General features: G+C 39.3%; 1 long non-coding RNA gene across 1 annotated transcript in view; it reads left to right on the top strand.

Moving 5' to 3' along the window:
- LOC113913519 overlaps positions 1-27,941 on the top strand; it is a 106,829-nt gene that overhangs the window by 70,902 nt on the left and 7,986 nt on the right. The window contains exon 2 of the long non-coding RNA XR_003517245.1: positions 20,916-21,019. This is a non-coding gene — a long non-coding RNA (uncharacterized LOC113913519). The remainder of the gene's footprint in view (positions 1-20,915; positions 21,020-27,941) is intronic.

Below are 27,941 nucleotides of genomic sequence, written 5' to 3'. Positions count from 1 at the left end.
TAGAGGGGACTCTCCCTAAATGAGAGCGATATGAGGGCCTGTGTTCTAATGCTATGTGTTGATTCTAGCCAATAATCTGTGGTGTTTCCAGGAACTCATATCTGGAAGCTCACAGCATTATTTTAGTTGTTAAGAGGCAGAAAATAACTGGGTGGAGATTTTAATAGCTCCTGGTAGTAAAACATAGTGACAGCCTCATAGAATTTGATTCTGTTTTCAATATTTTATAACAAGCTCACTTTACTCCAAATGAATGGTGGTTCATGTGGTTCCAGGATGAATTTCTTTTATAAGGGTTTTTACTCTTTAAGAAATACAGACAGACATAAAAACAATTCAGTCTTTTACCTCATTGCCTCCTTTTTCAACTGGTAATAAATTGTTGGCTGAGTCTAGATAGGCACATAATAGGCAGTGTGAAAACCCTCCATCAATGAAGAGATTTATCTCTGAATAGTCTGAGAAACATTCCTTTATGCAATAAATACTAGCGGTGGGGGATATGGGCCAACAAGGAATGAATAGACTGTAAAGAAGCATTTATCAGGATGATGGTAAATACCAACCTTCAAAAAAGGAGAATTCTGTAAACCACAGTCACTACCTACATTTCTTATGTGCTGTTTTTGACAGGATATGCCTTAAACACATTGCTTAAACAAATTTATTCTTAACTTCCGTAGAGATTTTGTCCGTAACACTTTTCTGTGTCCTATACTGAAGCCTTATTGCTATGTAACATTAGCTACATATTTTTTTGATGATTTGATTTTATTGGTTCAGCAGAGTTCAGTTTATTCCATTTCTTATACCTGATACCTGTTCAGGTCATTACCTACATGGACAGAGAATTTCCAAGGTTATTCTTAGATGAGCTTTTGGAAAATGCTGAATGCTTAGAAAGTGCTCAATAATTAGTTATTGATTTCTTGTTGGAACTGGTTGTTCCTCCTCAAGACTGTTGACGTGGTTTTTTTCCATGATTGTTTTTAAGACGTTATAATTTTTGTGAACTTTTCATTAAGGATTTATATAATTCTCCTTTTTTCTGGAGTATTATTTTTATAGTTCCTTTTGTCATGGAGGTGACACCTTGTGGACCAGAACCCTGTATACTTTGTATCGTGTCTCTAAAGGTATGCCCATTTTACTGTAAGGTCAAGGACTGAAGCTGGGCCTGAATAATGGAAGATACAATTTGATGCACTAAGAAGTATATTCTGATTCAGCATTCATGTTATGTTTTCTTTAATCAGAAATTGGAACTGTGAAATATAAGCAGATTTGCAGACTGCTTGTTGACCATCATCTTAACTTTATATGAATAGAAATAGCTTAAGGCAACATTCCATCCCAAAGCAACGGAATACACATTCTTCTCTAGTGCCCATGGAACATTCTCCAGAATTGATCACATCCTAGGTCACAAATCAGGTCTCAATCGGTACCAAAAGATTGGGATCATTCCCTGCATATTTTCAGACCACAATGCTTTGAAACTAGAACTCAACCACAAGAGGAAAGTCGGAAAGAACTCAAATACATAGAGTCTAAAGAGCATCCTACTAAAGAATGAATGGGTCAACCAAGAAATTAAAGAAGAATTAAAAAAATTCATGGAAACCAATGAAAATGAAAACACAACTGTTCAAAATCTTTGGGATAAAGCAAAGGCAGTCCTGAGAGGAAAGTATATAGCAATACAAGCCTTTCTCAAGAAACAAGAAAGGTCTCAAATACACAACCTAACCCTACACCTAAAGGAGCTGGAGAAAGAACAGCAAATAAAGCCTAAACCCAGCAGGAGAAGAGAAATCATAAAGATCAGAGCAGAAATCAATGAACTAGAAACCAAAAGAACAGTAGAACAGATCAACGAAACTAGGAGCTGGTTCTTTGAAAGAATTAACAAGATTGATAAACCCCTGGCCAGACTGATCAAAAAGAAAAGAGAAATGACCCAAATCAACAAAATCATGAATGAAAGAGGAGAGATCACAACCAACACCAAAGAAATACAAACAATTATAAGAACATATTATGAGCAACTCTATGCCAGCAAATTAGATAACCTGGAAGAAATGGGTGCATTCCTAGAGATGTATCAACTACCAAAATTGAACCAGGAAGAAATAGAAAACCTGAACAGACCTATAACCACTAAGGAAATTGAAACAGTCATCAAAAATCTCCCAAGAAACAAAAGCCCAGGGCCAGATGGCTTCCCAGGGGAATTCTATCAGACATTTCAAGAAGAATTAATACCTATTCTCCTGAAACTGTTCCAAAAAATAGAAATGGAAGGGAAACTTCCAAACTCATTTTATGAGGCCAGCATTACCTTGATCCCAAAACCAGACAAAGACCCCATCAAAAAAGAGAATTACAGACCAATATCCTTGATGAACATGGATGCAAAAATTCTCACCAAAATACTAGCCAATAGGATCCAACAGTACATTAAAAGGATTATTCACCACGACCAAGTGGGATTTATTCCTGGGCTGCAAGGCTGGTTCAACATCCGCAAATCAATCAACGTGATACAATACATTAACAAAAGAAAGAACAAGAACCATATGATCCTCTCAATAGATGCAGAAAAAGCATTTGACAAAGTACAACATCCTTTCTTGATCAAAACTCTTCGGAGTATAGGGATGGAGGGTACCTACCTCAATATCATAAAAGCCATCTATGAAAAACCTACAGCGAATATCATTCTCAATGGGGAAAGGCTGAGAGCTTTTCCCCTAAGGTCAGGAACGCGGCAGGGATGTCCACTCTCACCACTGCTATTCAACATAGTATTAGAAGTCCTAGCCACAGCAATCAGACAACAAAAAGAAATCAAAGGCATCCAAATCGGCAAAGAGGAAGTCAAACTCTCACTCTTTGCAGATGATATGATACTGTATGTGGAAAACCCAAAAGACTCCACCCCAAAACTGCTAGAACTCATACAGGAATTCAGTAAAGTAGCAGGATATAAAATCAATGCACAGAAATCAGTGGCATTCCTATACACCAACAACAAGACAGAAGAGAGACAAATCAAGGAGTCGGTCCCATTTACAATTGCACCCAAAACCATTAGATACCTAGGAATAAATCTAACCAAAGAGGCAAAGGATCTGTACTCAGAAAACTATAAAATACTCATGAAAGAAATTGAAGAAGACACAAAGAAATGGAAAAACGTTCCATGCTCATGGATTGGGAGAATCAACATTGTGAAGATGTCAATGCTACCTAGAGCAATCTACACATTCAATGCAATCCCCATCAAAATACCATCCACTTTTTTCAAAGAAATGGAACAAATAATCCTAAAATTTGTATGGAACCAGAAGAGACCCAGAATAGCCAGAGGAATACTGAAAAAGAAAAGCAAAGCTGGCGGCATCACAATTCCGGACTTCCAGCTCTATTACAAAGCTGCCATCATAAAGACTGTATGGTACTGGCACAAAAACAGACACATAGATCAATGGAACAGAATCGAGAGCCCAGAAATGGACCCTCAAATCTATGGTCAACTTATTTTTGACAAAGCAGGAAAGAATGTCCAATGGCAAAAAGACAGTCTCTTCAACAAATGGTGTTGGGAAAATTGCACAGCCACATGCAGAAGAATGAAACTGGACCATTTCCTTACACCACACACAAAAATAGACTCCAAATGGTTGAAAGACCTAAACGTGAGACAGGAGTCCATCCAAATCCTAAAGGAGAACACAGGTAGCAACCTTTTTGACCTTAGCCGCAGCAACTTCTTCCTAGAAACATCGCCAAAGGCACGGGAAGCCAGGGCAAAAATGAACTATTGGGATTTCATCAAGATAAAAAGCTTTTGCACAGCAAAAGAAACAGTCCACAAAACCAAAAGACAACCGACAGAATGGGAGAAAATATTTGCAAATGACACATCAGATAAAGGGCTAGTATCCAAAATCTATAAAGAACTTATCAAACTCAACACCCAAAGAACAAATAATCCAATCAAGAAATGGGCAGAAGACATGAACAGACATTTCTCCAAAGAAGACATCCAAATGGCCAACAGGCACATGAAAAAGTGCTCAACATCGCTCGGCATCAGGGAAATCCAAATCAAAACCTCAATGAGATACCACCTCACACCCGTCAGAATGGCTAAAATTAACAAGTCAGGGAACGACAGATGTTGGCGGGGATGTGGAGAAAGGGGAACCCTCCTACACTGTTGGTGGGAATGCAAGCTGGTGCAACCACTCTGGAAAACAGTATGGAGGTTCCTCAAACAGTTGAAATTAGAGCTACCGTTCGATCCAGCAATTGCACTACTGGGTATTTACCACAAAGATACAAATGTAGGGACCCGAAGGGGTACGTGTACCCCAATGTTTATAGCAGCAATGTCCACCATAGCCAAACTGTGGAAAGAGCCAAGATGCCCATCGACAGATGAATGGATAAAGAAGAAGTGGTATATATACACAATGGAATATTATGCAGCCATCAAAAGGAATGAGATCTTGCCATTTGCAACGACGTGGATGGAACTGGAGGGTGTTATGCTGAGTGAAATAAGTCAATCAGAGAAAGACATGTATCACATGACCTCACTGATATGAGGAATTCTTAATCTCAGGAAACAAACTGAGTGTTACTGGAATGGTTGGGGGTGGGAGGGATGGGGTGGTTGGGTGATAGACATTGGGGAGGGTATGTGCTACGGTGAGCGCTGTGAATTGTGCAAGACTGTTGAATCACAGATCTGTACTTCTGAAACAAATAATGCAACATATTTTAAGAAAAAAGAAAAAGAAGAAGATAACAGGAGAGGAAGAAAAGGGGAGTATGTCAGAGGGGGAGACGAACCATGAGAGATGATGGACTCTGAAAAACAAACTGAGGGTTCTAGAGGGGAGGGGGGTAGGGGGATGGGTTAGCCTGGTGATGGGTATTGAGGAGGGCACGTTCTGCATGGAGCACTGGGTGTTATGAACAAACAATGAATCATGGAACACTGCACCAAAAACTAATGATGTAATATATGGTGATTAACATAACAATAAAAAAAGAAATAGCTTAAGGCTGGTGTTAATGTGAGAGATTTGGACTGCAGTACACAGTTATGCATTCATCCCCCTGCCCTCTTACCCCCAATACCCATTTAACTTCCCCAACTTAGGGTGGAAATCCTCAGTTTAATATCTGATGTCACTACATCTGATTGCATTGGGGGTAGAATATTTGGACTGACTTTAGTCAGCAAACATTTATTGGGAACTTTCTATGTTGTTTTTTTTTTCTTTTAACAACCACAAAACTCACTTGTATTAAGCTGAGCACAGTGAATTTAAAAGAACATAATAAATTACTCAATTAGATGATTATTTTATAAATTGGTTAATCATTTTTTTAACTTCAAGAACGTCTGTTTTGCTTTGTTTTGAATCACTTCTTTTTTAATTTTTTTTATTATGCTATGTTAATCACCATACATCATTAGTTTTTGATGTGGTGATCCACGACTCATTGTTTTCGTTAACACCCAGTGCTCCATGCAGTACGTGCCCTCCTTAATACCCATTAATACCTTAATACCAGGCTAACCCATCCCCCCATCCCCCTCCCTTCTAAAACCCTCAGTTTGTTTCTCAGAGTCCACAGTCTCTCATGGTTCATCTCTCCCTCTGATTCCCCCCCCTCCATTTTCCCCTTCCTTCTCCTAATGTCCTCCACGCTATTCCTTATGTTCCACAAATAAGTGAAACCATATGATAATTGACTTTCTCTGCTTGACTTATTTCACTTAACATAATCTCCTCCAGTCCCATCCATGTTGATGTAAAAGTTGGGTATTCATCCTTTTTGATGGCTGAGTAATATTCCATTGTATATACGGACCACATCTTCTTTATCCATTCATCTGTTGAAGGGCATCTCAGCTCTTTCCACAGTTTGGCTATTGCGGACATTGCTGCTATGAACATTGGGGTGCATATGGCCCTTCTTTTCACTACATCTGTGTCTTTGGGCTAAATACCCAGGAGTGCAATTGCTGGGTCATAGGATAGCTCTATTTTTAAATTTTTGAGGAAACTCTACACTGTTCTCCAAAGTGGCTGTACCAACTTGCATTTCCACCAACAGTGTAAGAGGGTTCCCCTTTCTCCACAACCTCTCCAACATTTGTTGTTTCTTGCCCTGTCCATTTTTACCATTCTAACTGGTGTAAGGTGGTATCTCAATGTGGTTTTGATTTGAATTTCCCTGATGGATAATGATGATGAACATTTTTTCATGTGTCTGTTAGCCATTTGTATGTCTTCTTCAGAGAAGTGTCTGTTCATGTGTTCTGCCCATTTTTGGACTTGATTATTTGTTTTATGGGTGTTGAGTTTGAGAAGTTCTTTATAGATCTTGGATACCAGCCCTTTATCTGTAGTGTCATTTGCAAATATCTTCTCCCATTCTGTGGGTTGCCTCTTTGTTTTGTTGACTGTTTCCTTTGCTGTGCAGAACTTTTTATCTTGGTGAAGTCCCAAAAGTTCATTTTTGCTTTTGTTTCACTAGCTTTTGGAGATGTATCTTGAAAGAAGTTGCTGTGGTCGATGTCAAAGAGGTTACTGCCTATGTTCTCCTCTAGGATTTTGATGGATTCCTGTCTTACACTGAGGTCTTTCATCCATTTTGAGTTTATCTTTGTGTATGGTGTTAGAGAGTGGTCGAGTTATATTCTTCTGCATGTGGCAGTCCAATTTTCCTAGCACCATTTATTGAAGAGACTGTCTTTTTTCCATTTCGACCATAGAGTTGAGGGTCCATATCTGGGCTCTCTCTTCTGTTCCATTGGTCTATATGTCTGTTTTTGTGCCAGTACCATGCTGTCTGGGTGATCACTGCTTTGTAATATAGAAGGAAATCGGGCAACGTGATGCCCCCAACTTAGTTTTTCTTTTTCAACATTTCCTTGGTGATTCGGGGTCTTTTCTGATTCCATACAAATTTTAGGATTGTTTGTTCCAGCACTTTGAAAAATGTCATTGGAATTTTGATCGGGATGGCATTGAAGGTATAGATTGCTCTGGGTAGCATAGACATTTTAACAATGTTTATTTTTCCGATCCCTGAGCATGGAGTGTTTTTCCATTTTTTTTGTGTCTTCTTCAATTTCTTTCATGAGTGTTCTGTAGTTCCTAGAGTATAGATCCTTTACCTCTTTGGTTAGGTTTATTCTGAGGTATCTTATGGTTTTTGGTGCTATTGTAAATGGAATCGTTTCTCTAATTTCTCTTTCTACAGTTGCATTGTTAGTGTATAAGAAAGCAACTGATTTCTGTGCATTGATTTTGTATCTTGCCACATTACTGAATTGCTGTATGAGTTCTAATAATTTGGAGGTGGAGTCTTTTGGGTTTTCCACATAAAGTATCATGTCATCTGTGAAAAGAGAGAGTTTGACTTCTTCTTTGCCAATTTGAATACCTTTTATTTCTTTTTGTTGTCTGATTGCTGTTGCTAGGACTTCTAGTACTATGTTGAACAATAGTGGTGAGAGTGGGCATCCTTGATGTGTTCTGATCTTAAGGGAAATGCTCTCAGCTTTTCCCCATTGAGGATGATATTTGCTGTGGGTTTTTCACAGATGGACTTTATGAACTTGAGGAATGTTCCCTCTATCTCTATACTCTGAATAGTTTTAATTAGGAAAGGATGCTGTATTTTGTGAAATGCTTTTTTTGCATCAATCGAGAAGACCATATGGTTCTTCTCTCTCCTCTTATTAATGTGTGCTATCACATTGGTTGATTTGCAAATGTTGAACCACCCTTGGATCCCGGGGATAATCCCACTTGGTCGTGGTGGATGATCCTTTTAATGTATTGTTGGATCCAATTAGCTAGGATTTTGTTGAGGATTTTGGAATCCATATTCATCAGGGATATTGGTCTGAAATTTTCCTTTTTGTTGGGGTCTTTGCCTGGTTTGGGGATTAAGGTAATGCTGGCCTCATAGAGTGAGTCTGGAAGCTTTCCTTCTGTTTCTATTTTTTGAAACAGCTTCAGGAGAATAGGTATTATTTCTTCTTTGAATGTTTGGTAGAATTCCCAAGGGAATCCATCAGGCCCTGGACTCTTGTTTTTTAGGAGGTTTTTGATCACTGCTTCAATCTCCTTACTGGTTATTGGCCTATTCAAGTTGTCAGTTTCTTCCTGTTTTAGTCTTGGCAGTTTATAGGTTTCCAGGAAGGCATCCCTTTCATCCAGATTGCTCAGTTTATTGGCCTATACTTGTTGATAATAATTTCTAATAATTGTTTCTATTTCCTTGGTGTTAGTCGTGATCTCTCCCCTTTCATTCATAATTTTATTGACTTGGGTCCTTTCTCTTTTCTTTTGGATAAGTCTGGCCAGTGGTTTATTGATCTTATTGTTTCTTTCAAAGAACCGGCTTCTAGTTTCGTTGATCTGATCCACTGTGTTTCTGGTTTCTAATTCATTGATCTCTGCTCTAATCTTAATTATTTCTCTTCCAATGCGTGACTTAAGCATCATCTGTTGCTTTTTCTCCAGTTCTTTAAGGTGTAGAGTTAGTTGGTGAATTTGGGGTTTTTCCATTTTTTTGAGTGAGGCTTGGATGGCTATGTATTTCCCCCTTAGGACCACCTTTGCAGTATCCCATAGGTTTTGGATCGATGTGTTTTCATTCTCATTGGTTTCCATGAATTGTTTAAGTTCTTTGATTTCCTGGTTGACCCAAACATTCTTTAGCAGAGTGGTCTTTAGCTTCCAAGTGTTTGAATTTCTTCCCAATTTTTTTCTTATGATTGAGTTCCAGTTTTAAAGCATTATGGTCTGAGAATATGCAGGGAATAATCTCAGTCTTTTAGTTTTGGTTGAGACCTCGTTTGTGACCCAGTATGTGGTCTATTCTGGAGAAAGTTCCATGTGCGCTTGAGAAGAATGAGTATTCTGTTGTTTTAGGGTGGAATGTTCTGTAAATGTCTATGAGGTCCGTCTGGTGTAGTGTGTCATTCAAGGCTCTTGTTTCTTTGTTGATTTTCTGCTTAGATGATCTGTCTATTGCTGAGAGTGGAGTACTGAGGTCTCTTACAATTAACGTATTGTTATCAATATGACTCTTTATTTTGGTGAACAGTTGGCTTATGTAGATGGCTGCTCCCATCTTGGGGGCATAGATATTTACAATTGTTAGATCTTCTTGTTGGATAGACCCTTTGAGAATGATATAGTGTCCTTCTGTGTCTCTAACTACAGTCTTTAGTTTAAAATCTAATTTGTCTGATATAAGAATTGCTACCTCAGCTTTCTTTTGAGGTCCATTGGCATGGAAGATGGATCTCCATCCCTTCATTTTCAGTCTGGATGTATCTTTAGGTTCAAAATGAGTCTCTTGTAGACGGCATATAGTTGGGTCCTGTCTTTTTATCCAATCTGCAACCCTGTGCCATTTTATGGGAGCATTTAGGCCATTCACATTGAGAGTGATTATTGAAAGATATGAATTTATTGTCATCATGTTGCCTGTGAAGACCTTGTTTTTATAGACTGTCCCTGTAAATTTCTGTTGTATATCACTCTTGGGGTCTTTCTCCTTTTATAGAACCCCCCTTAATATTTCTTGCAGGGCCGACTTAGTGGTCACATATTCTTTCAGCTTCTGCCAGTCTTGAAAGCTCTGCATCTCTCCATCCATTCTAAATGACAGCCTTGCCAGATAAATATTCCTGGCTGCATGTTCTTCTCGTTTAGTACCCTGAGTATATCTTGCCAGGCCTTTCTGGCTTGCCAGGTCTCTCTGGATAGGTCTGATGTTATTCTGATGTTCCTCCCTCTGTATGTAAGGAATCTCTTCCCCCTAACTGCCCTTAAGATGGTTTCCTTGGTTCTAAGATTTGCGAGTTTTACTGTTACATGCCAGGGTGTTGGCCTGTTTTCCTTGATCTTGGGAGGGGTCCTCTCTGCCTCTAGGATGTGAATGTTTGTTTCATTCCTCACATTAGGGAAGTTCTCAGCTACGATTTGTTCAAATATATCTTCTAGTCCTCTCTCTCTCTCCACCCACTCCGGGATTCCAATGATTCTGTCATTGGAACGTTTCATGGTGTCACTTATTTCTCTGATTCTATTTTCATGGATTCTGAGTTGTTTTTCCCTGGCCTCCTCTTTTCCCTTTTTATCTATTAGATTGTCTTCCAGGTCACTAATTCGTTCTTCTGCCTTACTTACCCTAGCTGTTAGATTATCTAAATTAGATTGGATCTCACTGATAGCATTTTTAAGTTCTGCCAATTCAGCTTTCATTTCTTCCCTTAGAGACTTTATGTTGCCGTTAATTGATTTCTCCATTTTAGCCATTGTCTTCACAATTGCTAGCCTGAATTCCATCTCCGACTTCTTGGTTATATCTGAATCCATTTGTAAATCTGTGGCATAAGTCATAATCTCTGAGTCTTTCCTATTTTGGGGTTTCCTCCTCCTAGTCATTCTGTTGAGGGGTGGTTGAGGGAATGTATAGAGTCCAAATTATTGACCAGAACCCAAGAAAGATGTACCTGTTTTCTAGGGACCTTGTGGTTACTGGCCTCTTGTTCTCCTAGCCTGTCTTCTGGTGGAGGGGCCTGCCGCGCTGTTACTAAGGAACCCTGTTTGGGCAGAGTTGCCCTGCCACTTGTGCCAGGGGATGGGCTCAGTGAAATCCGGTTTTGGGGGGCTTTTGTTCTCTGGTGGCTTTCCCTGGCAGCTTTCCTTGTCTCTTCTGAGAGTCAGAGCAGAAGAGACCATTTCCAACCCTCTGCCTCAGAGCAGAGAGATTGCTGTCTGTTCTTTAGTGAGCCCTCCAGGCCACACTATCGCTGTTTCTGTCTGTGCTGCTATAAACTGCAGCATCCTGGGTTGTGCACCCCTCCACAGTGCTCCCAGTCCTGCCTCCAGGTCGGGGCACGTCTCTGCCCTCTGTGCTTCTAAAACCGCCAGCCACCCCTAGTTCGCACATGTGACCTTGCCGCTCTGGGTTTCTTTCGGGGGTGGGGTGGCTGTTGCCCTAAAGTCCTTTCCCCACTGCTACCGCTGCTACCGGTCTGCAAGTCTGTGCCCCGTCCCCAGCGTGGGAGGCTATTGTTCACCACTGGTGTAGGATCCCCATGGCCAGGCTCCCTCCCACTGCCATTTATCCTCTGATATCTGCCTGTAGAATCACGGCTCCTCACTTCATACCTCAAAACCAATCACTTGCAATATTCTGTTTGTAGAGATCCAGATCTGTCTTCTAACATCTAAGGCTGATTTAGTGGGTGTTCAGCTGGTAGATATCCAGCTCAATTCTGGGGACCAGTTGGAAAAGGGTCTCCTACTCCTCTGCCATCTTTTCCCCTTGGGAACCTTCTATGTTTTTTAGCCTAGTAAGTTAATGGAAATGAAGCATGATTTCCAGTACATCTTAGAGTTAAAACTCCTTGAGCACTTACTATATCTCTACCTGACATTCTGATTAGCATTTTATCTGCAGTATTTAATTTAGTTTTTACAAAAATCTTGAGGGAGGTGCTGCTAATACCTACATTTTATAGATAGGAGAATTGAAACTCAGGTCAGGTGATTAGCCTGAGGTTACTCACTTTATAGCAAAACCAGGACTTGAACTCAAACTTGTGTGGTTCTAGAGTTCCTGGTTGAAACCTAGGTGCTGTGTACCATCACAAGTAGAGGCTTTGATGGCCCTCATTCCCCTCTGCAATTTCACCCAGCTTTAGTGTCCGGACACTTGTGTTTTGTTGTCTTTATCCCCAGTAATTGACAACCTACTTGGCATTGTGTTTGTGTTCAATAACTGTTTGTTGAATGAATGCGTGCATAGGAAGGAATGCTCTACCTCAGGGTTTTTGTATTGACCTTGGATGGCTACTGATTTCGTTTGTTAAAACGCAAATGATAATGCAGAGGCATTAAGAAGGACAAAGAAGATCAAATAATCAAGTTAAAATGTTTTATTCCAAACACTAGTAACACAATATTGGAATCAAAGTGCTGAGCGTAATAGATTCCCCCCCTCCAAAGAGTACGATTATTCATGAAGTGAAGGACAAAGACATCTTGTAGTGTTTTTATGAAAGAGAAACATATATCAGAGGGCATAATGAAATTTTGATAATAGAGTTTTGCCTTTCTTTACCAAGCCTGGCTTGCAACATAGATTCTTAATGAAGGCAAAGAAAGATCAACAAGCCACAAACAGATCTTTTCTGTTAAAGATAAAGCAATTAGGAAAAACAAAAGAAAGGAAAGAAAAAAGCTCCAACAAACTGGAACAATTACAAACATTATAAGAAAATCAATAAAATCAAATCTACTCTTAAGGCAACAAGTCTATTCAAGCATTGTTACAGACTATCTGATCATTACAAAGAAATCTCAGTTTGGGAGATTACAGGGGAATTAAATGAAACCAAAAATGTTAAGACCAAGGCAATATGTGAGAGGCAGCTTTTATGCTTTAGAAGGATGTGCATGAACTATGTCCTCATGCAGAAGGAGATCTGCGGAGGTCCTCGAATTAACTGAATCAGGGTGGAATAGACAAAAGTTGGGATTCACTTCATTTCAACTGAGTTACTGGTTAGTCATTTTACTCTTATTCATCAGTCAGTAATATCGAGTTACAATTGGAAGCTTAAGGTTGTGCTAGATAATACAGGAAGAAACCGCTTTTCACATTCTCTGTCCTCCCTCTTGGTTTCACTTACTAATCCCTCAAGAATCATGTCAACTGCTACCTCCTCTAGGACACGCTTCCTGATTTCATTAGGCATAGTGAATCACTTCCCTTTCTGGGCTGGGTAGCAGTTTATTTGGTCCTAAGCTCTCCCCTGCATAGCCCCTGCATATCTCTTTGTCATGGCATTGTTACGATTTGCTTCTAGCTGCCCCCTCAGATTAAGAATCATTTTACCAACAGGGTCAGCATAGAGCAGGTGGTCAGAGAGTATGTTCTGAGGGATGGATAAAGGAACTAATCTAGAAGACAGAACAATTTCTTAACCTGTGCCCACTAACTAACCTTCAATGGTTTATATCATTCGTTCACTCAACAATTAATAACCCATCATATTCCAGGTACCTTGTTAGGTATGAGGAATATAGGAATAAGATGATACCTCAGATCAAGGAGATTTCAGTTTTGGAAATTGGTGAACTCATTAAAAATGCTTTCCCCTATGGTGAATTTGATGTTATACATTTTTACTACAAAAACAAAACAAAACAGAACAAAACAAAACAGAAAGAAAACTGGCCTCTTATCTTCAAAAGTGCCATTGACAAGGAAAGGCTGAGGAACTGTTCCAGAGTGAAGGAGATGAAAGAGCCATGACAACAAAATGATTCTGCAACCACATCCTTTTGCTAGAAAGGAATTTATTAGGATAGCAGGCTTGAATGGGGTCTGAGGATTAGATGGTAGTAATATATCAGTGGTAATATCCTGATTTTGAGACTTATACAGTGGCAATGTAAGAAAATGTTTCTCTCATAGGAAGTCTTTTGAGCAGAAGGGAAATCTTACCAGAATGGAAATCTGAATCTTCATAAAGAAATAAAGAGCACTGGAAATAATACATATTAAAACACACACACGCAGACACACACACAGACACACACACATAGAGACACACACACACACCACTTCTATAGATTCTCACAGAGACATTTCAAATTTTAGTAATTTCAGTGACGATATGTTGCCAGTGGAAGGAAGAACTGTTTGTTTTTTTCTTGGAGAACATTGTACTCTTTCAGTGTCTAACAGCATCATTATGTGGGCTGGAACAGACCATTTTTGAGAGTTTTTCAAGGATGGAAACTGTTTGGGAGCCAGAGGTTTCCCTAAACATCACAGCTTCTCCAGTTACTCAAGGGCCAGAACCAGGTACAAAGTTTAACTTTGTTCCAAAGAAAGGCGAGGTGCATTATTACCAGGAAAAAAAAAAATCCTTTTATCATTATCTCTAGAATAGAAGGGTAGGAATGTGGACTTTCTGTATTTTTATTATTAAAAGAAATATATATATATGATTGAAAAAATGAATATTACTTATAATAACCCTAAACAGATATAACTGCTTTAATGCTTCAGTGTAGTCTTATCTTTTGTACATAGGTGTATGAATTTTGCCCTACTACTATATGGACAGAAGCATGCCACATTTTTATTTTTCCAGATCAAACTAAATGAGTCTTTGCATCCTTTTTGCTGTCCTCCTTTCCTAGAGTTCCACAAGAAATCTGAGGATTTACGTGGTACCCCCGAAATGAGGGGCCGTGAGTCTTTAATCCATCACAGTCCCACCAGAGATGTTCACTGATGAGGCTGTTTTGATCCCTCTTCTCTATTCCACTATACCGGGGCGCTTATCTATGGCCTCAAAATCACAGCTCTCACCACTGTGGCTCTCAGTGTTGGGGTTTCCAACATCTGCAAGCCACCTGGTCAAAGATCCTGTTTCTCCGGCATCCTTGTAAATCTCCCCCAAAGCCCTAACTCACTTCGTCTGCCTTAGGACACTCCCTTTTAGCTGTGTCTTTCATTCTATATCTCAGCGCTGTATCTTGCACCCTATGTGTAGACTTTAGTTCTTTGTCTCTGTAGGCCTTGGCTTTTGTTTTATTTATTTATTTATTTATTTATTTATTATTATTATTTTTTTTAGATTTTTTTATTTATTTATTCATGAGAGGCAGAGACAGAGAGAGAGAGAGAGAGAGAGAGAGGCAGAGGGAGAAGCAGGCTTCCCACTGAGCGGGGAGCCCGATGCGGGACTCGATCCCAGGACCCCGGGATCATGACCTGAGCCGAAGGCAGACGCTTAACCATCTGAGCCACCCAGGCGCCCTGTTTTATTTATTTTTTAAAGATTTTATTTATTTATCTGAGAAAGAGAGAATGAGAGAGAGAGAGAGAACACACATGAGGGGCAGAGGGTCAGAGGGAGAAGCAGACTCCCCGCTGAGCAGGGAGCCCGATGTGGGACTCGATCCCAGGACTCCAGGATCGTGACCTGAGCTGAAGGCAGTCGCCCAACCAACTGAGCCACCCAGGTGCCCCAGACCTTGGCTTTTAAAAACAAATCAGCTTAATTCTCTTGTGGAAGTCTCTGGTTTTCAGGATACAAAGCCTAATATCTTCTCCCTAGGGATGGGTGTCATTTATATATATATATATAAATGTATATATATACATAACACATACATACATACATATACACTTCTGATTCTTCTGCAGTAGGGAAAATATATCATAGATGATTAAATTATCCTACCACATATTTCATAATTTTATATTTATAGTATTTCACCCTTAAACTCAGTTTAATAAATATTTGTTGAGTGCTGTGTGGGACACAACAGTGAGAAAGACATTTTCTATGAAAAACTCATAGTTTGGTGAGGAGTATTGGTCCCCAAAAGGTTATTGACTCTCCTATCGTAGAGTTTTGGTCTAAGTGATTTCTGAGAACAGGTCTCTTTTTCCCTTGATGTTCTTGTTTCTGTTCCGCCCCCCCTCCTTTTTCACACCTAAGAACAGGTGCAAGTTTGTAGCATCTGTGCTGCCTCATAAGGAAGCAATTCAGCCATTGTTTAGGCTCAGTAGTGCCAAGAACCACGGGTGTTTCTGCTACCTTCCTTTTCTGTTGATTTCAACTCTTCACTCCTTTCTCTTATGGTAGGAATGGGAGTCATTGGTGTCCACAAACACCCGCTGGGTGCAGAGATTAGCTCCAGATGCTGCTATAATGTGTAGTTCACCCAGGCAGAAATACCACTCATTAAGACAAAATTCTGGCAGCAGAGATGCTTACCTGGCTTTTCCTACTGTGTGGCACCTGAATATGAACGGTGATTCTTCCATTGGGTCCACCCAATCCTAACACTGTAACATCCTGGGAGCAATTGTTTAATCGGGTCTTAATGAAAACAACACAATAATTTGCTTAAAGTGCCAACATTTGGAATGAGAATTCTATCAATGTAAGAGTGAAAATATAATACAAATAGATGACATTTTTAAACTCATTATATATAGGTACTGTGTTGTGTTTTATGTTGAATTAACCCATTTAATTTTTATCACTCCCATAAGGTAGATGTTATTACCTTTTTTTTTAATGGATAAGGAAATGCAAACTTTGAGTGTTTATGCCCAAGGTCAACAGAATGAATGACTGACAGCTAAATATTCTGGCCTTAGCACCTGTGCTCTTAACCATGAGGTTTTATGCCCCAGCATATGTGTAAAACCTGTAAATGATATTCAGTGCACTTCTGTTTTTATTAGTTGCTTTTCATTTCCAGAAAAAGCACTCATATTCTTGTCTTTACATGGTCTGCATCAAAATTACTGGTATATATTTTAGGGTACTTATTATAGTTTACAGGAAATTTGGCTTATTACACATATATTTACTCCAAGTTACCTGTCAGTGTAATTCTTATCAACTGATTTCCATGAAAATTTGTTCCCACCTCTGCTAAGTGCCTGCAGCTAATTAATTACTTATCCTGAAGTGTGTTGGTTTCCTATCGCTGCTGTAACAAAATACCACAAACCCAGTGACTTAAACTGTGATTGGAGAAGGTGCCAGGTCCCAAGCCAGTTCATGTGAATACGACGCCTGAGTGGTAGGGACACAGTTCACTTTGAGGCCACGGCTGTGTGATGCCCCCGGGCAGTCCTTCAGGCTCTCCTCACCTCTCTTCCCCTGTGGCAATGACTGAGCCCAGGCTTCCTGGCTGCAGGAATGGGGAGTGATGGTGGGTGATAGAGCCCCCCGCTGACTGGTGTGGGACATGCAGCTTGAGTGACAAAAAGGGCCCCGGAACCTTTGAGAGGACTAGCCGAACCTAGCCCACTCTAATACAAATAGGCTTTATTATCTCCAGCTTCGGCAGATGAGACTTAAGAGCAGACTAGTTAAGTAGATGGCTAGTGATTGACAGAGCAGGGATGCACAAGTCCCTGCCCACCCAGCTTCAGAACCTGTATTGTGATTGCACATCACCACCCTTGGTGTCTCCCGGGAGAAGATAGGCAAGGGGGAAGGTGTCAGACAGAAGGAGCAGGGCTTTCGAGGAAATGTCTGAGCATCTGTACAGCCGAGTCTGGTGTCTTTGGGGTCTTTTTCACTCTGAGTCTTGAGAACTTCCTCTTTCCCTTTACTCCCCTGTTCCTTTGTCATGAGCCCGTGCCCTCAAATAACTTCAAACACTTAAAAATTTAAGCACAGTTTCTAGTTTCCCCTCCACGCTTGAGGGCATTTTGCACGTGCCCTTGAATGATTTTCAACTTTAAATAAGTCCTCCATCTCCCTCCCTCTCTGGAGTCCCTGAGAAGTGTGTCTGCTTCCACCCCTTTCATGGAAGAAAGCACTGTGTTCTAAGCAAACAACAAACAAACACAGAGAAGTAAGCGAGTTTGGGAAAGGCAGAGAACAAAGAGTGTGCTGAGCAGAGACAGGGAGCTGGGCAGACCTGTCGGTTAAGCTCCGTGAAGAAAAAAGGCAGCAACAACAGGGCACCTGGCGAGTCTGTCTTTTCAGACTTGCTTTCCCAGGGGTGCCCAACTTGAGCTGCCTTTCACCCTTGAGGCTGGGGAAGCTGCAGGGAGGAAGGAGGTTACTCTGCCTTTGACTTTGTCCCAGAGAATGACTATGACTGAGAAAAGTTAATTGTTGGAAAACGGGTTTGGCTGTGTTCCTGTGCAGCCAGGTCCTTCTGCTTCCAGACCCAGACCCAGTGGCTTTGCATGACATTTATGGCTGTGAGCCACTATATATATATATTTTTTCTTTTTTTTAAATGATTTTAAATATGCTTAGTGGAAGAAGGGGATTTTGGCCATGAGAGAAGACACAAAGTGAGAGATGACTAGAATTTTCAATCCCCAATCTCCCCCAGAAAGAGGAGTCTTGGAAAAGGTATGAATGTTAAAAAGGCTAACATACAGTGTTGGGAGCCAACCTTTTGTATGGCCCACGAAGGCAGAATTAAATCCTGTCGGGGAGAGTTTCAGGGGCAGGTTTCTAGGAAAAAATATAAAGGCTGTTCCTAATAGATTTACAATAAGCTTCCCTTAACTGGAATGCATTTAAACAAGAGAAGAAACATCATAAGAGGGACTCAGACAACTGACAGGCAGAATTTCCTAAATTGTGCCCTGGAGCTGACCTCCTGCAGAATCAGCCAAGAGGCTTGTTACTAATACGTATTTCCAGGCTTCAAGTCAGTCAGCATTTGGGAATGCCTTCAGCTGGGGATTGGAGTCTGAGAGCCCTCAGACAAATCTTTATACTCTACGGACCACTCTTAGATAGATACGCTAGACTCTCTAAGATACTTATAATTCTGAGAATTTGCGACTCAGGTTCTGGAACTGCTTGCTCTTGACAGGATAGGCAACTTTCAACAAATCGTTTAATCCGTCCAATTCCTCATCTCCCTAGATGATCCCAGATGCATTTGGGGATTTAAAAATTAATATGTATTCCTGGATCCTGCCCCTGAAAATTCTGTTTCAGTAAGTCTAGGGTAATCCGTATGGTCTGCCAGGTTTGGGAACCAATGAAGTATAAATGATCTCTAAGGATTTTCTAGCATCAAAATGTCATGAATCTATGTTATTGAAAGTGCTCAAAAATGTCTTATGCTCCATCTTACCCATATCTTCTCCATCTAGGATGTTTTAAGAAGTGGCTCCCTTTTCTGGACCAAGTTTTGATCATTTATTTATTTTCCAAAAATTGCAAAAAAGTAGACACTTTCCAGGAATATGCTCTTTTCTTCCAACCTTTTAAATTTCCTCTCCCAGAAAAGAAATCAAGGATCACATGCACTTAAAATCACAATACTCCCTACCTGACTTCCAATACCATAGGGCAAACACTTCCCCAGTTTTTATAGAAACACCCAAGTCAGGCAAGCATGGCTTCTTTTTTTTTTTTTTTTTTTTTTAAGGTTTTGTTTTATTTATTTGACAGAGAGATAGAGAGAGAGCACAAGTAGGCAGAGAGGCAGGCAGAGGGAGAGGGAGAAGCAGGCTCTCTGCTGAGCAGGGAGCCCAACACGGGGCTTGATCCCAGGACCCCAGGATCATGACCTGAGCCGAAGGCAGCCGCTTATCTGACTGAGCCACCCAGGCGCCCCAAGCATGGCTTCTTAATAGAGGGAAAATTTAAGGGAGGAATTTCTTAGATCACACATTTTTCTGAGTATTGTAGATATGTAGCTTATATTTTAGAAAGAGTTCAGAGACTATAGCATATGTTACATAAAAAAATAACTACAGTTATTCAACACATCTATTCTTGGAAAAAGGAAAAAAAATCATTATTTGGTACTTCCAGGGCTGTCAGGCCCCCTAAAGGGAAATTTCCCAAGGGTATCCAATCACACAGAGTTTGAAGGTGTCTGACAGGCTAGTCTCACTGATATTTAAGTGACTTATCAAGTGTAAACCCATGCTGGTGGATCTCTTCTAAACAAAGAGGAGATGGATGTCCAAAAATAACCCCTGTGTTCTAAGCCTATAATTGAAACTGAGATTCTTTTATTATCCTGAAAAATAATTTTGGAAAAGATTCCTAGGCCTGATGTTGGGACATTAAACAGCTTCTGACTTCACCTCTAGACTTCAGCTCCAGAATGGAATGTTTCTTTGTAATAATGCCTTTGATTGTCCAAAATAATTTTTCTTGTTTAAGAGTTTTCCTGTCCTGGGAGAAGCAGGTACTTATTAACCACTAGCTTTATCCCTGCTACCATAGTGAGTTCTTTGAAATTAGGGTGGTGCTTTGCTTCCCTCTATTTCTCAGGCAAAACAATTCATGATGATCCTCATTCTTAGGGATTATAAAATTCTCCTGGGAATGATTGGAAAAAGGGGAGCCTGCTTCTCCCTCTCCCTGTACTGTTCCTCCTACTTGTGCTGCCTCACTCTCTCTCTCTGTCAAGGAAATAGATAAAATCTTTAAAAAAAGGAAGGCTCATGGCAGCACAAGCTTACATTTTCTTCAGTGCCATCATTTCAAAAGGAGAGTGTGTGTTTTCTCACATTTCCAGCAAATATCATGGAGAGCGAGGTAACAAATACGAATAGCTTTATTGCTGTATGCTTCAGTCTACTTGAAAACACAAATGCACTTTAATAAATACATGCTTGGCTGCATACAACACTCCCCAAACAAAATCTAGCAGCGCTCTAAGATGTGGCAAGAAAGATACAGGAATGGTAACTGATTTTGTCGGATTAACAGAAGACAACTTTACTTGCACGCCCTAAATTTCTGTGATTGTTAGGGCAAGCGTCTGCCTTTTGTATTTCTTTTACATTCATACAAACCACAGAAACTCTGTTATGCAATGTACAACTGGCACACGTTGTCTTTTTATGATTATTTACAGCTGACGATTATTATTTACTATATGGGGAAATAAAATACTGTCAAGGAATCTTGTAATAATTGGTGTCTAAGGTGTATGTGCACATGACAGGGAAGGAAGTAATTACAAGTAAATTTCTCCATTTGTCATCCAATAAATTTGCTCTAGGGTAAATATATTTATTTTTAAAAATTCCTTTGTAAATATATAAAAGCTATATTTGCTCTTGTAATTGACTCTACCAGCCCTGTCCCTGAGAATATTCATGGGATCTGCTCACAATCTAGTGGCCTTCAGGGTATTATATTATTTGAAACTTAGCTCAAGGACCAAAATTGAGGTGGTAAATTTGGAAAAGAGAAGAAAACTCTAACAACTTAAGGAGTTTGAAAGACAATCGATGGTCTTGTTGGTCAAGAATAACTGCAAATATTCTCCATCTATTTTCTTGTCTCCTAATGGGGATGTCCTTAGATTTCTTCTGTGAATGGCCAGCCACATGACATATCCAAAAGAACTGTGGATTTGGATGTAAGCAAACACAGAGTCGGATCCTGCTTCTACCACCAACTGGCCAAGTAAGTGCCAAGCTCTTAGTTTTCTTATCCATGTAATGGAATTCAGATACATACTTCATAGTATCAATAAGAGTGTTAATTGAGATAATATTCTTAAAGTGCTTGCTCAAGTACCTGGCAAAACATAAACTCTCAGTAAATGTTTGTTCCCTCTGCTAAACTTTAGAAACACCAAGATTTGCACCAGAGAGGATCTGAGACATGTATGAGATTTAGATTTAGATTTCTCTACATTATGTAGCTTCTTCTTTGAAATGCTTCCTTTCTTAGATGAAGTACTTAATGGTCATCAGGGAACATCTCAGGAAAGCGGTAGGATTTCAAAATGATTTGGCTTTTTTCTTTCTTGTTTGTTCTTGCGAGCGGTGAACATAGAAATTCTCGACCACCCCTGTTCTGGGAGAAAGCTGTGCCTGTAGGACCCTAATAAAGAGCAAATTTGTTTTTTATAAAAGTACAAAGGTAATTCAATGGAGAAAGTAAAACATTTTCAATGAACCTGCTGAAACCACTGGCGAGCCATATAGAAAAGCAAAACAAATCATTAAACTCAATCCTTTCTTCATACCATATACAAAAATTAATTTGAAATGAATAGTGTACCTAAAGGAAAGCATAGAATAATATATTTGCCACCTTGGGGTAGACAAAGATATCTTAGAACTGAAAAAGCAATAACTAAAAAAGAAACAATATGATATGCTTAATCTCATAAGAATGAAAAAAACAACCCTGCTTCTTACAAAACACCATTAAAAAAATGGCAAGCCACTGTTTGAGCAAATATTTGCAATGCATATTTCTGACAAATTGGTTCGTATTTAGAGCATAAAAAATCCCCACAATTTCTCAATAAAAAGACAAACAACCCAGTAAAAGTAGACCAAAAAAAAAAAAAAAAACTTGAATGGATTTTTCACAGAAGATATATAAATGGCCAAAAAGTAAACACATTCAGTATCATAAGATATACCTTTTCACCTAAGTATAGTGGCTAAAATTAAGAAGACTGACAATACCAAATGTTTGTAAAAATGTAGAGACAACTTGTAATTCTACATTTCTGGGTGGGAGTATAAAAGAGTATAACCTCTTTGGAAAACAGTTCCACAATTTCTTAAAAAGTTCAACATCTATCTATCCTCATGGCATAGCAATCTCATTTCTAAGTATTTGCTGGAAAGAATGAAGACATATGTCCTCAAAAGGACAGGTACACCATTTTTCATAGCAGTGTTTTATTTTCTTATAATAGGTCAAACTGGAAAGGATCCAAATAGCCACCAACAGATGGACAGATTGTGATATATTCGATTCAAATTGTGATATATTCAGTTGTGATATATTCATACATGCAACAACATGGATCCCCCAAAATATTATGCTGAGCAAAAGAACCCAGGCAAAGAAAGAATATGTACTTTGCATTTACATTTATACAAAGGTATTTAACAGGCAGCATAAAATGGGAGATAGATGTTAACTGCACTGATTTCCTAGGGGAGTGTTGTATTTCCTGAAAGGAACACAAAAGAACTTTCTGGGTGATGGAAATGCTCTATATCCTGATTGTAGTGGTGTTTACTCAGGTGTATACACTTGTCAAAACTCATCTAAGCATTAACTTATAAGGGTACATTTTGTTCATAAATTGTACTTTAAAAGGTAGAAAAGGGAATGCAAAGGAGTATGTATAATTATGCAATTATTAGGGCAGTCCGCCCTTAAAAAAAATAATACTCAGTTTCTTCAGAATGGTCTGAGATAGTCTTTAAAGTAGCTCTGAAGGCACAGGGTATCCATCATCCCCATTCCGTGTACTTGACAAGGAGGTGTGGAAGCTAGGGTTCCAGCTGGGACCAGCCAGGCTCCTGCTCATGCTCAAGGCATCACTGCAACTTCCATACCTGCGCACCGTCCCCCCCTGCCCTGCTCTCCCATCCACCCCCTCCCCCTCCTTCTTCCCTTTTCTTTTCTGATTTTCCCTATTCTTCCCCTCCTCCCTTTTATGTTCCCTGTAACAATTTTGGAAAAACACGACACACATTTGAAAAGCAGCGGGGAACAAACTCATTTATACCTCACCACTTATACATCCAGATATTTTCATTATTCAGTTATTTTTTTTCCTACTTGAGTTAATTTTTCTCCTATTTGAGATGATGCTGATTGTACAGTTTTGAAGCCTGCCTACTCTATATTAACCTGAGCATTTATCTACTAAAAACTCCTTCTAAAAATTATTTCATTTGTAGTATATTCCATTATGTAGCATATAGTAATTTAGTTACTCATTTTGTGAGTATGAATATATAGATTTTCTTATTTTTAGAGGAACTTATGATGGGAATCTTTGTGTATATAGTTTTACATTAATTTTAAATTTTGATCACTTATACATACAATATTTTAAAGAACCATGTACGTATGTGTATAAGGCATATTAAAAAAACAACACTCGGGCGCCTGGGTGGCTCATTTGGTTAAGTGACTACCTTTGGCTCAGGTCATGATCCCGCAGTCCTGGGATCAAGTCCCACATGGGGCTCCCCCTGTTCTGTGGGGAGCCGTCTTCTCCCTCTGCCTTTGCCTGCCACGCCCCCTGCTTGTGCTCTCACTCTCCTCTCGGTCAAATAAATAAATAAAATCTTAAAAAAAAAAAAACAAAACAACACTATACCTCCCCTTCCCCTCATCACTGTGTTTTCTCTCTCGAGGCAACCACTTTCTATTACTGTAGCTACCCCTTTGATATTTACCTCTGTATTTCTAAGTAATGTGCTTATGTTGGCACTTGTTAATTTTCAATTATTGACCGTGGTCTGTTGAATTTACACTACGGAAGGTGAGATTGAATCATCTTTTACAGCGCCTCTTACCATGCACCACACATATACCCATCTATGCATCATCTCAGTCGAGTTGCGAAGGTCCATAATCCATTAAATGTTACTTTCGTCTTGCTTTGAAAAGGTGGTGTGTAGGCTAAGAGTAGGATTTGAACATTTCTTGTTTCTCTGATGAAATATTATCATCATATAATCTTAATGACGCCTCAGTCTCATTATGGCTCTTGACATGTCTGGACATACTTAAAACTATTACCTATTGGCAGATAAATCAGTTTTTTATGGTCTTGTATGGCCTCAGGCAGTCTAATTGGTTTTCTGGAAAAAAGACAGAATAGACTGTCATGAAGGTTTTTCATTGTCTAGGCTTCAGTGTTGATAATAGCATGTGTCACTTAGGCTTCAATCAGAGAAGCAGAACCATGACCAGAAATATATATACATTGGTCTCTTGGATCTCCAGCTTGCTGACTGCAGATCTTGGATTTCTCAGCCTCCATAATCATGTGAACTTATTCCTTATAATAAATCCTTATTATTATTAAAATAATTATATATTTATTATAAAGAATACAATCAGGTGTTTCTCTTTCTCTGAGCACACTGTTCTTCTTTATGAGACATTTTGGCTCCATCATTTGCTCTAAGAGCACATGCTGGGCCTTGGCTTAGTGTCAGCACATAGAGAAACATTTTCAGTTTCTCATAATAATGTGTGGGTGGCTGTCCAGGACCTCAGAATCTTACTTCTAATCTTCATACGTACAGATCTGTGAGGTCTACAAGAGCCCATGGAAAGGCTTGCTGCCTCCAAATGACAAGATTAACACAATCCTTTCAGAAATTCTTTTGAAACTCCTTTAACAAGTGATAACATGCCATTGCACTTTGCCAATTAATACACTTGTTTAGAGACCCCTAATTACAAGCTAACCTTTGTTGAGAACTTATTATATGTCAGATACTGTGCGAAGTACTTTTATATATAACATCATTCAGTCTTCAAAACACATGATAGGTAGGTGGCATTCAATTCCTTTAAAATGAGTAAATTGAGGCCTGTCATGGCTAAAAGCCATTCCTAATATCTGTAATCTATTATCTAATAAGCAATGGAACCAGGATTTGAATAGTCTACCGGATTTTGCTTCATGGGATGAATACATGTTTTGTCCATGCGAATAAACAGATAAATATTTTAATGAAAGAAGAATTAAATTCATTATGTAATTTTTCAAAATTGCTTTTTAAGATCATTAATTTAGTCAATTTCTAGCTGGCAAGAGCCTTAAAGGGTTGCATGTAGCTATTTTTTGTTTATGAACCAGAGAGAATGTACATTTGCTTTAAGAGTTTCATTAAATCCAAATTTTCCTTCTAATGTCTTAGCCAGTATTGGAAACAGAAACAGAGGCTGCTATTGAAAATTTTGTGACATTTAATTTTGCTATGCTTAGACCCAGATGGATGACTTAAAATTAATTATGCCAGTCATTTCTGTTCTTGTCATTTATGGAGAGGAGCCCTGCCCTTAACAACCTAAAGGACTTCAAAACAGGGATCATCTGGGTGCTTCTAAATGTCTCTCTTCATGGTGGCCATGATCAGGACCACCAGAGGAGACTACATCTCTGGATGGGGCCAAGTACAACTGAGGCAGAGACTTGAGGGAGGCAGTATAGGGTAGGAGCCAAAATCTTGGGTTATGAAGTTAGGCAGATCTCAGTTCATAACCAGATTCTTGTTACTAATTAGCTATATGAACTCTTTCATAGTGCTAAATCTTTTTTTTTTTTAAGATTTTATTTATTTATTTGAGAGAGAATGAGAGATAGAGAGCACGAGAGGGAAGAGGGTCAGAGGGAGAAGCAGACTCCCTGCTGAGCAGGGAGCCCGATGTAGGACTCGATCCCGGGACTCCAGGATCATGACCTGAGCCGAAGGCAGTCGCTTAACCAACTGAGCCACCCAGGCGCCCTCATGGTGCTAAATCTTGCTAAGTCTTGTGTTCGTTTGTAAGATGGGATTAATAATACCAGCTACCTGATAGATTTGTTGTGGGAATTAAGTGATATAATGCAAAGAAAATCTTAGCACAATGACTAATAAATAGTAAACAATAAATGTTACCTAGTGCTATCACATCATCATCATCCTTATTGATGCAAAATGGCAGGAAAACTGACTTGAAGAAAATGGGAGGGCCCTGTAGCTCTCATGGAGCTGCAGATTATGAAATAGGCCTGGACAGGGTCCATGGAGACTCATTCATGGACAGCACCCAGAGTAAGAAGCAGGGGACATGAGTCTACCTCAGACCTTACCTTGTTATCTGTAGAGGGAGAGGCACTGGACTGGATGATTTTGAGGATCATGGCACCCTATAGCTGTTTGATCCTCAGTCATTAAGTAAATATTTCATGTTACTAAATATGAAGGGGATAAGTGTGGAATTCACTCATTCAATCATTCTTTCATTCCTTCAGAATATATATTGGGTGCCTGTTTTGGATCTGACACGCACTATTTGAGGAACTGGAGCACAGCCTTAAAGAGATAAAAATCCCTGACTTCATGGAATTCGCATACATGGGAAGGGACAGACAATATATCCACAAGGATAAAATATACAGTATGCCAGATAATGACAAGTGTTAGGAAGAAAAATGAAAAAAGCACAGAAGAGGGATAGGTCATTCTGAGAGGGTGTTACAATTTAAAATGGGATGGTCAGAGAGGGTCTCACAAATAAGGTGACATTTTAATCAGAGAACTGAAGAAGGTGAGGGAGGAAGACAAGAACATTTTAGGCGAAGGAAGACCAAGTGCAGAGCTTTGAAGTGGGGCCTGACTGTGGTGTTCAGTGAAGAGTGAGAAGGGGCCATTGTGCCAGAGTGGAGTGAGCTGTGAGAGAATCACAGGGCATGAGGTCAGAGAGGTGCATTGGGAGGGACACATATTGTTAAAAGCCTTCTAAGCCATTGTAAGGACTTCGGCTTTTACTTTGAGTGAGATAGAAGACCATTAGCAGGTATTGAATAGAAGACTAACGTAGCTTGACTTACTTTTAAAACATATCTCTCTAGTTGTGCTGAGAATAGAATACAAGGGAACAAAGCCAAAAATAAGGAGGTGTGTTAGGCTAATCTAGGTAAGCAGGTTAGTTGTTTGGATCCCTAGGTGGGTGTGGTAAAAAGTGGTAAGCTTCTGGATATACTTTAAAGGGCAGTCCATTGAGATTTATTGCTGGGTTGGATTTGGACTGTAAGAGAAAGTGATGAAATGCATTTATAGATATAGAGAGATAGAGAAATGGATATACAGTTGACCCTTGAACAACATGGGGGTGAGGGGCACCAACCCCCACACAAATGAGAATCTGTGTGTAACTTTTGATTTCCCCAAAATTTGTCTACTAATAACCTGCTGTTGACCAGAAGCCTTACCAATAACATAAACAGTTGATTAACACATATTTTGTAAGTTGTATGTATTATATACTATATTCTTACAATAATAGCTGACTTTTTCTTAGTTTTTTTCTTTGGTATTTCTAGGCTATGTGGTTCATCTGTGAAGTTTTTTTTAATTGTCACAAATCTCCAAAAGTTTTCCAATATATTTACTGAAAAAAATCTGCATATAAGTTGACCCCCACAGTTCAAACCCATGTAGTTTAAGGATCAACTGTGTATATATATATATATACATATATATATGTATACATGTGTGTGTGTTTACTTTATATATTTAACACACATACGTGTGTGTGTATGTGCGTGTTTATAAATTTCATATGCCATACAAATGAAGATGTTGAGTAGGCAGAAGACAGTCTGGAGTTCAGGAAATAGTAGATCAGAACTTGAGAAATACATTTGTGAATGTATTTAAATGACACTTAAGACCATGAGATTAGATGAGATCACTAAGGGAGTGAATGCAAATAGAAGAGATAGAAAGCTTAACAGATGAGACCTAAAATACTCCAAAATTTAGAGGGCAGGTTGATGAGGAGGGATCAGTAAAGAATTCAGAGAACCAGAGTAGTAGGAGGAAAACCAGGAGAGTTT

Source organism: Zalophus californianus, chromosome 11 (assembly GCF_009762305.2).
Source record: "Zalophus californianus isolate mZalCal1 chromosome 11, mZalCal1.pri.v2, whole genome shotgun sequence".
Taxonomy (NCBI): Eukaryota; Metazoa; Chordata; class Mammalia; order Carnivora; family Otariidae; genus Zalophus; species Zalophus californianus.
Note: the sequence above shows the minus strand (reverse complement) of the source record. Positions and strands in the feature narration are given on the sequence as shown.